This window comes from Pinus tabuliformis, chromosome Q (genome assembly GCF_031772625.1).
Source record: "Pinus tabuliformis cultivar Carrire ecotype Pingquan chromosome Q, CPIR1, whole genome shotgun sequence".
Taxonomy (NCBI): Eukaryota; Viridiplantae; Streptophyta; class Pinopsida; order Pinales; family Pinaceae; genus Pinus; species Pinus tabuliformis.
The window spans coordinates 632,518,765-632,535,530 of NC_142296.1; the positions used below are offsets into that span (position 1 = coordinate 632,518,765).

Consider the following 16,766-nt stretch of genomic DNA (forward strand, 5'->3'; position numbering starts at 1 on the left):
AGAAGCAAAATGCAGCATGCAATTTACAGATAATATAACGTACATGAGTACAGAGAAGGTTCTCTCATTTCAAAATCTGAGAAATCATTGTACAAATGTTTTGATGATATTAGCACTATGGAGGACAAATTTATGAATGTATGTAAGGTACTGAAAGTTAGTATAAGCTTCCAGGATAAGCTGTAATGCTTTTTGACTCTTGGAGGAAGACTGTAATAAGTACATTTAGCATCTCTTTTGCTCATATATGAACAGGTGGTCATGATAAGTAACCGATCCAAGAAGGAATGTTCAATGTATATTTGATTTCTATCTTGGAAACATTAATATAAAGATTTGTTTTCCTATGGAAATAAAAAAGGAGACTTAAGCATCGAAAGAAGCATTGATATCATAAAAAGATTATAACCCAAAGTGCTTTGCAACAATGAAGGGGAAAAATGTGCAGTAAGAATATTCAATGATCAATCTTATCATTAGTAATGGATGCATCAAATGAAGCTCAAAAGATAAATTAGCTCAATACAGAATTCACTCCAGCTTGTTAGAATTTCCATATCTCAATACTTGATTCAAACTAACTAATCAAATTCCTGCTCCATTCCGTCTGCTAAAAACAATGCTTGACTCCCAATCATTTTCACTGCTCACGACTGTACTATGTTATAGGCAGCCGGAAACCATAATAGAAGGTTCAATGGAATCAAGTTTTATGTAATCAATATTAACAGCAACAACTAAATACACTAAATAATTTTTTCCGAAGTTCAAATTTTGATTAAAGAGTAGATATCGCTACATATATTATATTGCAGTACAGCTATGCGTCTTAAACCTGCAATTGCTTTGCAGTATAAATTGAATAATAAGAGTTAGCAATCAGTCAAACACTGAACATAATGCGCTGGCAAGGCTTGCACGACCATTCGGGAATCACCCTATGTAATCATATGCCAACAGTAAAACTCTAGAAAAATCCCTTTTATCCGACGTGAGTGATGTTTTTTAAGAACTCAAGCAAGAAACAAACTAGGAACCAAATCAAAGGTGTATGTGGCACGTTCGAATGACTCATTAAAACTCCACGCGTGAAGCCCTTTCAGAAGTAGCTCTCCACGCGTGAAGCCACTCTCCACCCATCAAACGATGATGTTGATGGTGGTAAGTATTTCTCTAGCACTGGATTCACTGATATTGCCTCAGGCATGGGAAACGGCGAGGCAGATTCCACTGGTGTGGTCGGTGGACTTGGAGGCTGCGGCCACTATCTTCTGAGGGCGGCGCAGACTCATATAAAGGACTGCATTTTGTTCGCCGAATTCGAATCTGGGGCTGTTCCAGTTCCTGCTCCCGAACGAAGGTGCAGGCGAAGGCGATGGCGATGACGCTCGGGGTGTCTGAAACCTTGATCTGCTGTTCTTGGAAGAATCCATGGAATTCTTTCGCTGGTGACTTTCAAGCTTGAGGACTTGGAACGAAGCAAGGGACCCGCCACGTCCAATCCTAAGTTTGCGATCCTGGAAACCTGATAGATTTTGGACTATTACAGTGAGTCACAAATTTAGGATTTATTAATCACAGAGGAAAATCGAACCAGCTCCAAGAAGAGATATATTGAACGCTGAGATAATAAAAGCTATCTCCTAAGTCTAATAGACTTTTGGTTAGCTAGTTTATTTATTAGTCGTTTTGTAAAAGAATGAGCTTGTCTGCCAAAAAAATTCATACTTCGTCTAACTGTACAACCATTACTTGGTAACAGATCCAAAATGATTATTCCAGAGATTCAGCATCGTCTTCGGCCTCTCCGACAGTTAGCGAAAGGACAGCGAATTCATATGCTGGCAACGAAGCAGCAAAGATGTTTTCCAGCATGCGTGAGTTCCAGTCCTTTTACATGTGTTATTACTGTCATATGTGGTATATACGTTAAATAAATCGCTACTAGCAATATTTGGCACTGAAGAAAATTGATGTATTCTTCATATCTGAAATTTATGCAGCACCTGAAAAGAGACAACGAGTGCCTTGTTTCTCCAGGATTTCTCAACAGATTTTAACCGACGCTAGCAACCCCCTGTGATTTTGTTGTCTGTTTTCCCAGGCAGGTGAAAATGGGTGCATTCGCCCTTCTATCAAGCTGGATTGATGCTGCCACTAATCCTACATACAGAAAGAAGCATAAACAATTTCAGGTATTTCATATTATTTGTGACCTCAGCATGGGAATAAAGAGTTATTCTATCCATTAACTGAACCTAATTTAAGAAAAAAAGCACGCCACTACTAATTGCTCTTCGAAAAGGAACATTTACCCAGAAAGGGGGTTTTTCACGCCTGATGAGATCAACATTGGTCCAGCAAGATTCATCAACGAAGTCCATATATTCGCCCTTGTCTTTCAGGGGAGATGCTGCGGTTATGGACGAGGTGTAAGTGCAAGCGCTCAGAATATCCAGACTCCCATTCACCGCGGCTTGGATAACACCAGTCTGAAGCGCAAAAAAGGGAAAAAAAAAACACAAGTTAAAACCCCATACTCACAAAGTTGAATGGGAACCCTAAATAATTATTTACCTCTTTACCTCTGGATCTTTGGTGTAATCCGTGGGAGTGGCCATGTGAACCACGAAGTCACAGCCATGAACGGCAGAATCGAAGCTGGCCTGTGCATTAATGTCAGCTTTGAAAAGCGTAAGCCTCTCCGTGGCTCTCGGCAGCGACAGAATATGGCGAGTTGAACAAACCCCAGCAGAACCCCAGCAGAAGCTAACATGCAACGGAATGCAATAAAGAAGGAAGACCAGGCGCAGGGCCAAACGCAGCATAGTACAGAAAAGACGATGAGCTCGGTTGACTGCTTTGCTCGACTCATCCGGTTCAGGCGTTCCCTTATGCAGCAAGGGAAAGTGGGCGGGGAATCAGCATCTATTGTGCATGCAGAGTGACACCTCCCGCCATGCAAACATTGACCATACGGCCGACACCTGCGAAAGAACAAGCACGTTAGCAGCGAAAGAACAAGCAAGTTAGCAGACAACGAATTGAACACTTAACATTAAACATTAAGGGATTAATGTCAGCATTAAAACTAAACCGCACACCGTCAAGCGCACATGATAGTCGTTAAATATCAGTTTACCATATGCTCTGGCCTCTTCCGCCTCGGGAAGAGGCCAAATAAGATGAGAAAGGTGAACCGCCGAATCGACTTTGGTTAGGTGCAGAGAACACCTCACACGACTTTAGCATAAGGGCGGTATAAGCGACAGGGAAAGCACCGAACTAATGTTAAGTCGGCCCAAAACGATTACAATAGTCCCTGCCGGATGCCAGATGGCAGGGACTAATAAAAGGGAAGTAACCAGTTTGCGATTTTGAAGGTGAGTTTATTTTTTTTTAGAATGTAAGAGAATAAATTTATAGACATGAAATTTCTCTTTTGCGAATTTGTATGTGACCAATCCTCATCCTCTTTAACAAGATATGCCCACCTCATGTCATCATTACTAATACTTAAATTTTGGCAAAAGAATGCAATATATATATTAGGGTTTTGTTTTAAAAACTTACTTTTACAAAATAATTTTTTTGTTTTTTATTTTTATTTTTGGATTTATATTTCAATGCATTCTTTTATTTTTGGATTTATATTTCAATACATTGATGATAAGTATGAGCATTTTGTTTCTTATTTTTTTATGATTTAGAACACTTTAACTATATTCAAGCACATTAATGTACTGTATTCACTTAAATTTACTATTAAAAATTAGTGAAAATAGGAGCGCACATTATTTGGATTGGATCATTACATTATTTTTCATACATATTGATGCTTTCAGAGTGGAAATTTTGAAGGAATCATCTCATAGGACCATTTTTATCGATGGGACCTTGTTTGGCAAATTATGGTCTAAAACCTTCTGGAAGCATCAAATAGAAATTTTTTGGGGTGAAACTTTGTCACTTGAACACCACATCGCATACCACTTTTTCACACACAAACACCTTTCTAGTAGCATGAGAATTACCTCAATCGAAATCTTTGTGCAAAATTTATGCCACTTAGAAGTTGACCTTCATGTTTTGACCACCATGATTCAAAAGGATGCCATGTCATTCATCATTATTCATGAAAAATAGGCTAGCCACATGATCATGACGATGAAGAAACTAGAAGAGTCCATATTGTATCTCTAGTTAACTAAAGTTGAAGGATTCAAACTTAACCATTAGTAGGCTATCTGGTTGTGTTATTACCAAACCACTAGGAGGAAGAGAGATCGCATTCTAATCAAATGCATTTTTTCCATAGATGAGTAGAGTAGCTAAGATTGGATATAGATAAACCCAATAAAGAAGGTTTGTGTATTGTAGCACCCAATGGGCCATTGGTCTCACTTCTTTGTACTTGCATCAATTCCATTCAAAGAAAGAGAGAGAAAAGCAATCTCATCTTCTAGTCCGGTTTTCTTTCGTAAGGGTTTCCCTGATCACATCTTGTGTTATTATAGCTGTGAGAGATTGTATTTGTGTATGTTCTCTATTTTTAGTATTTCATATATGGCATGCATAAGAATAACACATTAATTAATGAATCCATAAATCTAAGAAAAAATTAACCCTCATTGTGTCGATTTTGATTTTCATTATAACTTAGTAGATATGTTGTGACGAACTATCCAATAAAATATCCACGTCAATTTATAGAACAACAAACCTCAACAAACATAAATATGTAGAGGCTTTCCTTTGCAAAGGTATTAACAAAGGTTTTTCTTTTGGTGGACACAAAATTTTAATGCACCATTGTGCTAATTTAAAATAGGCACATTACTTTCTTTATTTTTTCCTAAATGCCTGCCATAGTTTTTTTAAAGTTAAAATGCTACATGCTTTCCAAAATTTCTTTTAACCGTGCACACACATTGATTACAATTTTTAATCAAATGTGGGTGCGGGAATTTTGGGTTGTGGGGGAGTGACTATATCAAAAAATTAATTCTTCATATTCCTCGTTCCATATTATTCGAAGTTTGTCATGTTCTCCCTTCCACTCACAATAAGTATATAATTTATTTATATTTTGAGTATTTGATTGAATTTGTGCTACTTTTGCATATGCATTTGTGTAATTGTGATTTTAATTTTGTGAGACTCTAATTTGAGATCAAATTTGGATGCATCAGATATTTTCTCAATTCAAAAAGATCACAAGATCTTATCCAGAGCAAGATATTTCATGTAGATGATATGAAAAGTGGACATCCACTATACCTTTCCAACTATAACATTCAATCTTCTAGAAACCATATTATGCCAATGGAACTTCACTATGAAATCAAACTCTTTTATAATATCCTAATAGTATGAGACTAATAGAAATGTAAAGCATTGAAGGTGAAACTTTGGGCATATAACATTGTCACACTATATAAATGACTAACTACCCAAATTTGACAATCTGATACCTCCCATTGTGGTCAAGGATCCAATAGGAGATATAGAAAAAGACATTACAATTATCCTTAAACATCATACATGATTAATTTAACATGTCAGATTGAACTAAAAAGCTAGCAAATTGTTCTTAAATTGTTTGAATTATACAAATTTGTGAGTTAAACAAATTTCAACCTTGATTTGAGTTGCATATTGAATCAACCAAAAATAATTCTTCAAACTTGGGGAAAGAAACTTGAATGCAATATCATATTCATCCCACTGAACGTTTGAACTAGAATGTTTGGAACTCTGCCACCCTAAGTATTACTTAATAGGGATATATTTCACATCATGATAATTACCCATCATACCAAAATTTATGGTGATTATGATTGCAACTCATATTTCATAAATCATTTAAATGCTCAAATTGGAAAGATGATGGTTTAATCATATGGGGTCACTAAGTTGCACTTGATGGTGTATAATGACATACAATTCACCAACATATTTGAGATATGTTAATTTGACTTTATTTCATTTTCATTTGTGTAAATATTTTGAAATGACGAGAGAATCAATCAATGAATTAGGATCAATGAAGAAAATCAGAGCTTATGAACACCATTATAACCAAAAGCAAGGTTGAATTAGAGATCGAACTCGATTGAGTAATCAGACTATAAGTTTTATTGGTGTGGGTCTAATTTTTAAGTTGGGCCCAATTTTGAAATCAATCCCTTACAATACTAAAAGAATGAAGAGCTTGATTTAGAATTTCACCCCAATTTGGACAAGTTTCTTTTGGGAGTAAACACCAAAGGACGTTTGAAAGAGAAGTAAAATAAAAAAAGGTTGTAGGTGATACAACATAGATGATGCTAAAAAGGTCTAATTTGGCAATCATGGTAATTCTTAATCGAGGTAAGGTGACACTACCTTGGTAAAAAAAGATTTTGATTTGGTAATTGGGGCTAATTAAGAAATTGGGCGTCATTGATGTTACAACTTATTATTATTATTTTTTTATGAAAAAAGGTAAGAAAATAAAAAAACAAGAACGTGCATTCAATTGAGAGAAAACAAAACCGAAGAAAAAAAAGAATTGAAAATTATATGAAGGGTTTAATTTATATATCAATGTTGACTCTGAAATAGGGATTCGTTCCCACTAAAGTTAGTGTGAGAATTCCTTGTCAATTTTTCCACTAAAATCGATTTCAAAGTGGAGGTTATGAAAGGCTCGAGGAAATAAAAAAAAATTAAAAAAAGGAATAAAAGAAAATGGTGAAGAAAATATTGAATCAAAAGTCAAGTCAAATTCAAAATAAGGAGGATGACATAGAAAACAAAGTGGATGGAGGCTTGATTGGAAGATTACTCTTGATTTGGAAATCAAGGATGTGAGAGAGAAAATATAAAGAGGATTAGAAAAATAAATTGAAAAGGAGAAGAGCTCAAAGCTACAATACGCCCAAAAACTTGAATAAATGAACTAAGTTAAAAGCAATCAAGTAAAACTTAAAAGCTTATCTAACTTAACCATATAATGCAAAATTGCAATAAGAAATCAGAGGAAATGCAAGGAAGAAACATACTCAAATCAATGAATATTGAATGGCCCCAAATTTACTCAAAACTTAAGGGTGTTGTTTTAGGCACAACACATTCTCAAACTAATATATTCTTGGAGAGCATAAGATGATTGGGAAATATTTTGAGATTTCAAGTTAGAGATTGATTTAAATAGTAGAATTGATTTTTAGTAGAAGCATGGTTCTAATATAAAAACTACGTGAAAACGTCTGTAAGGTTCTCACCGCTCAATATTGTGTGGGATGAATTTAAGCATAGTGGCAAACTTAATTCATTTTCCAACAATGCCATCAAGACAAGTGATGAAGCATATGTCTTTCCATAGTAGATCTGGTAGATGCTTGTGTAATTCTATGACAAATTTCAAGTAAACAACATAAAGTACAAGGTGTACAAAGTCATTAACATGCATAACATAAGAAGGCATGTAGCTTTCCTGAGTTCATGTAACGTTAATTTGAAGAAATGACCATTGAGAAAATTTACACATGATGAGTACTTCCTTGAGGTTAAGAGGTCTCGAAAGCTAAAGGTACCATGTGTAATGAAAATTTGAGGACTAGTGGAGTCCAAAAGAAGGTTTTATTATATTTGAGAATAGGTTATATATACATTACAATGGATAGATGAGATTAATGGTCTTAAGAGAATCACACAATGTGGCTTATGCAAGGCATATTTGCTATGAGAAAACTATAATAACTTTGAGGATACAACACAGGTCAACAAACATGAAAAGGATATTACAAAATATGTTAACTAATATCTCGAATTTCATAATTTGAACACAAAGCATCAACAATTTTTTTAGTTTATTACAATGGTTGTCATTTATAGAATGAAAATGAAAAGAAATTTCATCGAATTTTATCATAGCTTTATGTAGCGTTATGTAATTAATGATTTTATCATGGTGGTCATGAATTGACTCACCAAGATGATATATTTTATCCTTGTGTGAACTCTTCATAACGCTTTAAATATGGTTGAAATATTTTTAAGGATACAATCTAACTTTAAGAAGTTCCAAAGAAGAATGTATCTAACCAAGATACAAAGTTCACATTTAACTTTTGAAAAAGCATGTTTCAATCCATGGGAACTCAGTGAAACATTAATGTAATTTTCTTGAAATTTAATCAAAGATGGAGAAAGTGAACTAATGGTTGAAAGGCATGTTACAAATATAAAAGCTATCTAGTAGTAGGAATACATCCACCTAGTTAAATTTTCCTACAATAATAATTTTCACATGCCCCTTCCATGAGACTTGCTTTTAAGGAATATTATGGATGAATATGTGTGTTATAGCCCATGGATGATTTCCCCCCTATTGCAAATATTTAAAATCATTTTGTTGTATTTAAAAAATGGTAGAGAAATTGGGACACAACTTTCAGTGCTGGGGGAGGATGATTTCTTGGGAAAATGGAGAAGACCTAATTGTCTTCAATACCCGTCATGTAGGCTGACTAGTGTGCTTTTAATTGGATGATTGTGTTATTTTAATTCAGCTAGAAAATATGGACGAGCCCATGCTTCTCATGGGAAATTTGATAAAAAAAGAGGCATATTATTAAAGGGGAGTAGTGTTTCCAAAGAAAGAGAAGGGTGAGAACAACCAACAAGAGTGGTGTATGGAACTGGAATGACAACATCCACACGACCACACTCCACAACAAAACCATTGGTTGAAGACTAGACATGATGCATGGAAAAGAGTGTGCAATGTAGGGATGGGCTTAGGTAGGACGCACAACAAGCCACAAGGTGGTAGTAGCAGACTGGACCAATGCACTAGAAGTTCAAAACATCCAAAAATAAAAGCATGCAAGGAGACTATGGGGGCATTCATTCAGATGAGATGCATTCATTCATGCCAAGAGCAGAGCATGGAGACAATCAACAAGGAAGGGGACCATAGATTTGGCCCATGGGCACTCTTAAGGGAAGCATTCAGTGTGGAGAACATGTAGAGGAGTGCACATCAGTGGAAGACAGAGGAAAAAAGAAGAAGGAAAAAGAAAAAACTAAGAAAAGGGGAGAGAAAACACAAACTATTTTCTAGAAAACCCAAACTTAGAGAGCATTTCAGAAGGAGGAACACATAAAGAGAGAGAGATTTTTAAGAGTGACTTTCCTAAGGCCCAATGAACCCACCAAAAGTGTCTTTCCATAGCACTAATGAACCCACTGGGAATATTGTGTACTGATGAACCTACTAGCATGGCAGTAGCTTATCCAATTGATGATCCTTCCCATGTTAAGCTCTCCTCCAGTGATTGAACAGTGGCTTGCCTAAGGGATGATGAACCCACCAAGAGTGGATTTTCAGATCCAAGTGGATATTGGTGGACACCCATCTATTCCACTTGGATGCCCACAATTGTTTCTTTCATTTTTTTAGTTTCCTTAATTGTAGCATAGTTTACTATTTTCGGAAGATTTTTGTGTCTTGAACTTTCGAAGCCATTTTGAGGCCCTAAATGATGTTTTTTCTGAAAAATGGACTCATTCTTGTACTCAAATTTTGATTCCTCATATATATATTTCTAATGAGGAATTTTGTGTGTCAAACAGAGATTGTATGCCAAAGTTACAACTCCGGGAGGTTGTTGTACCAATTTACTCAAACAGGGACCATAGTTTTGGCACTTCATCTCACAGGGTTAGGTTTTTGGATGTTTAGGGTTTTCCACTATTTCTCAATAATAAATAGGCCTTTGAGCCTCAATGTAACACAGTTCATAGGCATGTAGTGGCCACATATCTTCTCAAAGATAAGCTACCATCACCCGAGCTAGTTTATTTCCATTATGTATGTAAGCATATTTCATTTCTTTGATATTAATGAAATGAAGTATTATTTCTACTGCAACTCTATATCTATGGTTATATATATATTTGTTTGCGTTCTCGTTTAAGTTCCGATCAATGGTGTCATAGTGATCTGTTATTTCTATGTTTTTCTTTGCATATCCCCAACGAGGTTAGGGTATAAGGAGTTAGGGCTTGAACTAGTTGAACCTTTGCAATACCAGCCTCGTAAACCCAGACCTCCCATGGTAGAAGAAAATAAATACGAGGGGTAGGAGATCCTTTCAAAATATTTCTCGAAGAAGCCCTCGAGCGACGGAGGAACACGATGATGGACAACTTTTCTCAGATCCTTTGGCAACTACCCACAGGCGATGCAACTCCTTCCAACAGCTACTTTGGAAGTGTCACACCCTTTAAGGTATAGGTTAAATTTGATATCCCCATATTTGAAGGTATGATATATGCGGATGTCGTAGATAAATGGTTAAATTTGCTAGAAGGATATTTTTCGATTCATAATTTTTCCAACTGGGAAAATATTGCTTTTGCACTCCTCAAAGTCGCCCCCCACGTCAATGAGTGGTGAGAAAACTATTGTGAGAAGATGGACGAGACTACACCCTCACTATTTTCAGATGCACCCACTTGGAATTATTTCCAGGACGCCATCAAGGAGCAGTATTACCCTGTCAAGAGCTACGAGGATAAATACATAAAGTGGACCATGCTGCGGCAGGGAAGGGACCAAGATGTGTTGGAATTCACAAATATTTTTCATACCCTTCGAACGAAGTTAGGTTTCAAGGACTTTGAGCGAGATTTTATACTCAAGTACCGCAACTTTCTACAAAAGTACATCCAGGATGAGATGGAGCTCCTAGACATCTCCTCGCTCGGCACGACCTATTGATATGTTGTTAAGATCGAGCAGAAATTTAAACAAAAGAAGCAAGGCTTTGGATCTCTGAATCTGAATCAAGGGAAAGGTGCCCCCAAACAACAAAGCAAAGGAGAAATTTATGTTGGGGCAACCTTGGAAAACCCATCGAAGCTACAAGAAAATAACAACACCACGAAGACAAAGAAGGACACAGGAAAATGGTGTGATTTCCGTAAGAGACCCACTCACAACACAAGTGAGTGTCATACCAAGCAATCATTGGTGTCCTTGCTGATGGATTTTGAATCAGATGCATGTTTTGACTCTAAGTCAGAACAAGACAAGGGGAATGACAAAGGAAAGAATATTATTGATGTAAAGCCAAGTGCCACCATTGCCACGACCAAGATCTAGAAGAATGAGCCTAAAGATCCAGAGGAGGGGGAGCACCTCTTCCACTCATAAATGTGGGTGAAGGGATCTCCACTGCATTTTAATGTCAATAGCGGGAGCCAAAATAACCTCATTTCAGCAAAGGTCATGAAGCAGTTGGGCCTACTGACCACAACACACTCACAGTCATACACCATCCGGTGTCTTCACCAAGGATGAGATCTTTGCGTTAGCAATTTCACCTTCCCTACAGCATCAAGCCCTTCACGAATGAGGTATAGTGTGATGTTTCTCCTCTTAAAGTTTGTGATGTATTATTAGAACAACCATACTTGTGGAAGCGGCATGTTGTGTATGAGTTTAGCCCTCGCATTATTATTATTACTTTGGGAAACAAGTTGTACAAGATATTAGAGGTAGCACTGCCTACCACCATCTCTTTGATCACTATGAAGCAATGCAGTATGATCATTTCCCAGACCGAGAAATTTATTTTCCTTATGATTTGCCCTTAGGGCAAGAAGAATATTGTGGCCACAGCCTCTAGATAGAGCTCCTCCACATGACAACAACATATGGACAAGGTCGCGAAGGAGTACAAGGACATTTTCACCTCACCCACAGGGGTACCTCTACACTGTCAAGTCAAGCACTCCATCGATCTGACCCTAGGTGCGCCGCTACCCAATGGACCAATCTATCAATGCTATATCCTAGAGAACAATGAAATGAAGAGGTAGATTCAGGAGATGTTGCAGAAAGGGGACATCAGGCCAGGTTCATCACCTTGTGGGAGCCCAATCGTGTTGGTGCAGAAGAAGGACAGGACCTGGAGACTCCTTATTTACTATCAGGCACTGAACAATATCATTCTCTAGAATAGGTATCCAATCCCATGGATTGATGACCTTCTGGACTAGCTAAGGGGCCAAATATTTCAACAAGATTGACTTTAATTCTGGTTATCACTAGGTACCAATCAAACCCTCCGATGTGTGGAAGATTTCCTTCAAATCCAAGGAGGGCCTTTTCAAATGGCTAGTCATGCCTTCAGGTTGATGAACCCCCTGCAACGTTCATGAGGTTGATGGATGACATATTTCCACCCTTCACCAACTCATTCGTAGTGGTGTATTTGGATGACATCTTTATCTTTAGCCAGACTTGGGAAGAGCACCTCCACCATATTCGACAGGTCCTCCAAACCCTGCGACAACACAAGTTGTGTGCCACTTTGGTGAAATGCACTTTTTATATGACCCAGGTTCAATATCTGGGATACATCATTAATGAGTAGTGTGTGCATGTTGACCTAGCCAAGAAACAAGTCATTCAAGTTTTTCCAGTCCCAACCACTCTAACAGAGCTCTGTAGCTTTCTAGTTCTTTCCAATTTCTGCCGCAAGTTTGTGTTGGGGTTCTCTCATATCACTTGGCCTTTAAGTCAACTCACCAAGGGCAAAGAAAAAAAAATTCTTTTGATTTGAATCCAAATAGAAGATGTTTTCTGAGTTGAAGCATCGCCTCTACTCTACACCAGTGTTCACATTACTAGACATGCAACAATCATTTGAGATTGAGATAGATGTCTTCGACTATGTTATTGGTGCATTTCTTACTTAGCATGAGGCATCCAATGGTATATCACAGTGAGACACTTTTAGACATAGTCCAAAATTATCCCACCTATGAAAAATATATGTATTCCATTGTGCAGGTCTACTGATAATGGAAGAATTACATTCTAGGGAAGGAAATGATCATCCACTTAGACCATCGACCCCTGCAATTCATACATACACAAGGGAAGTTACAGAAACATCACCATGAGAAATGGTCCACATACCTGCAGTAGTTTCATTTGAACATTAAGTACAACAAGGGCAACACCAATAATGTTGCAGATTTCCTCAAACGAGTGTTGGTCATGGCGTTGATCATTAAGCTTGACTCTTGTGAGCACGAGACTTCGAGGTGGCCACATCTTTACAAGAGCGATCCAGAATTTGATAACGCATACCAGACACTCCTAGAAGGTAAGCAAGTTCCAAATTTTCACCTATAGGATGCACTGCTATCCCACCTGGGACACATCTGTGTTCCTTCAAGCGAGCATGCCAAGATGATTTTGGAGGCACACTATAGTCAGGTCGTTGGACATTTCAGAGTAGAGAAAACAATGGCAGTGTTGTAGAATCATTTTTATTGGTCGAACCATTGATAGGATGTTGGGAATTACATCAGATCCTACATTTTCATCTACATTTCCAAACCAACCATCAAGAAGCAAGGCCTATATACTCATCTTCCTACTCCTAGTTGACCTTGGGAATCCATCTCCATGGATTACATGTGAGGACTTCCTTTTACTAAGCATGGTAATGACTGTGTTTTCGTGGTCATCTAGATATTCTTTAAGATGGCCATTTTGGTGGCCTGCAAGAAGAGTATCACAGTATAAGCCACTACTAAGCTCTTCTTTGAACGTGTGTGGATACACTTTGGGATCCCATAGTTCATTATCTTAGATTGGGGCAACAGGTTGTTAAGTACCTTTTGGTTCATTCTCTGGTTGATGTTGGATACCAAGCTCACTAAGTCCATGGATTTCCACCCTCAAACTGATGGCCAAACAGAGGTCATCAATAGGATGATCGTGCACATTTTTGCATGTAAAACTCGAAGCATCCACGCACATGGGATGAAATCCTCCCCTATGTCCATCATAGCTACAACAGGTCTCTCCATAGCTCAATTGGCCACAACCCCTTTCAAGTGGGGTTGGGATTCCAACCACTATGTCTCATTGATGTGGCCATACCATTTACAGCTACTGAGGAAGATTCAGCTCATGTCCAGTCCGAAGTTGACAAGGTTAACAACTTCATAGAGCTCATTTAGAACATCCGCTAGCAGGTCCATGACATATTGGACAGATCCAATGCTAAGGACAAGTAGTGTCATGATCAATATCGAGTGTCAGACAAGTTCTAGGTGGGCGACAAAGTTTAGTTACATTTTCAGAAGGAGTGCCTCGTTGGGCCCGACCACAAGATTTGACCGCTTCGATATGGGCCTTACACCATCACTATGGTTGTAGGGGGGAATTTTTTTGAGCTTAGCATTCCACCATTCCTTGGTTTGCACCTAGTGTTCAATGTGGACTGCCTTCAACAATACCTTCCACCATTACTAGACAAATCAGACATTACAGAATATGTCACACCAATAGAATTAAACCCAGGCTGCATGGAACAAACCACAACTAATCAGATCATGGACACATAGATCAAGAACACTCACCAATATAAGATCAAACTGTATCGGGTTGTCAAAGATGACCAACTCCTACACCAAGGCAAGTGGCTCACCAGGGACCAAGTTCAGTAGAAGTTTCCCCATCTCATGGAGGCACTCAACGCAATATAGACCATTGCTTCAGAAGGCGGCAGGCCTGATCCAGGTGGATATTGGTGGCCACTTGTATATTCCACTTAGACCCCCACCACTATTTCTTTTTGATTTTTTATTTTCCTTAATTGTAGCATTGTTTACTATTTTTGGCATTTTTTTGGGTCGTGAACTTCCGGAGCCATTTTGAAGCCCTAAATGATGTTATTTTGGAAAAAAGACAAATGTGAACCTTCAAATCATGTTTGCAATCAAAATTTGTAGTCCTCATATAGATATTTATAACGAGGTAATGTGCCCATCAAACAAAGATTGTATGCCAAAGTTACGACCCCGGGAATTTATTGTACCAATTTACCCAAACAGGGCCCACAATTTTGGTGCTTCATCTCCCAGGGTTAGGTTTTTGGATGTTTATGGTTTTTCATTGTTTCTTAATAATAAATAGGCCTTTGAGCCTTAATGTAACATTGTTCAAAGGCATGTAGTTGTCACATCTCTTCTCAGAGATAAGCTACCATCACTCGAGCTAATCTATTTCCATTTTGTATGTAAGCATATTTAAGTTCTTTGATATTAATGAAATGAACTGTTATTTCTATTGCAATTCCATATTTATGGTTATATTTGTATTTTGTTTCTTTCTTGTTTAAGTTCGGATCAATTTCCTTAGGACTGATGAGCCCACTTGGAAGCTTGTGGATTAATGAAACTAATGGCATGATAATATCTTGTCCAATTGATGAACTTTCCCATGTTAATCTCTCCTCCTATAATTGAATTGTGATTCACTGGGCTTGCTTGAATCCCATGTAATGTTGTTGAATAAATGGAAGGCATCTGTGGTGTGACATTTGGGAGTTTCCAAGAACATCTGAAAATAAATGGGTCATGTTTATTGTATTTAATTGATGGTTTGATAATTTCTCATGAGAGGAACAAGCATAGAAAATAAGGCGTGGAGAAAGAGCGGGGAAGCTTATGGACTAATTAACATACTAGGCTAACAATAACTTTTATGGCTAATGAACCTTCCCACATTAATCTCTTCACTCATGACTGAATGTGACTCTGCCTGCAAGAATCCCTTGCATTGATGGGGGTCTAGTAAAAGACCCTAGTGTAGTAGTTTCTTAACTCCTTGATTAGTTGGTGGGTGGAGGTAGTGTAGCCTCAGGAGACCATATTTCAACTATAAACATAGGTTTTATTCCTTTGAGGACTTCACCTCAAGCTCCATAGAAAATTTAAGGGTGAAATTTCACCCATGGGTGAAATTAGGGGGTTTTTATTTTGGTTGGGAAAATATTTTGCAATGAGAGGTTTGACTATGCATCACCCAATATTTATTTAAATAAAATTATTTTAAAACCAATGGGAATAAAAATTTGAAAGGGAAGAGTTGAAAATTTCAATTGTATTGCAAAATTCAAAGTAGATACCCCATTCGCCCTATTGTTTTAGTAATGGAAATTATCATGATATATTTCGCCCTAATTTTATGAGAATATAGATTATTTGGAATTATTTCACATTATGGAATTTATTTTCACTCTATTATTTCTTTAATTCCCCATATTTTTTTTAAATGTAGTTATTTATGGTACAATTTATCCAAGAGTTCACCTTAATTTTATGAGAATATAGATTATTTAGAGTTATTTCACATTATATAATTCATTCTCACTCTATTCTATTTTTCCATGCCCAGGATTTCTTTAAATGTATTTTATTTATGATAAAATTTAGCCCACTTCATGGAATCTAGGTTTTATAGGAGAGAAGTTCCATTCCTATTTAAAGGACCATGGCAAAGAAGGTTGAGCCAAAAAATAGATAATTTTTTCAATTCTTTGTGGGTTATTCAACATCTAGTGAACACATGACTATTCAACCTTCTAAATTTTAATTTGGTAAGCACCCACATCCATGTTTTTTTTCAAATGAAGAATGAATGTGATTATTAAAATTTTACCTTGTGAAAAAACATTTTAAGCTAAATTGTTATGATTTTTTCTTATTCTAAAAATTTATATAAATATTAGGGATCATACCAGCCTTTTGTATGTCCAAAATAAGTACTTAGTCCAAGAATATGAAATATCTATATCATTACTAGCATGGAATGAATTTCATTTGTATATATGGCCCTTAGTTTGATATTTTGAAATCACTCAATACCCCTTCCTCCAACCATCGTGAGATCTACATACCTTGTT

The 16,766-nt window shown here is 37.1% G+C and overlaps 1 pseudogene; it reads right to left on the reverse strand.

Moving 5' to 3' along the window:
- Positions 1 to 1,764: 1,764 nt before the first annotated feature.
- On the reverse strand, positions 1,765 to 2,828 carry LOC149221055 (putative anthocyanidin reductase pseudogene; annotated as a pseudogene).
- Positions 2,829 to 16,766: the final 13,938 nt, after the last annotated feature.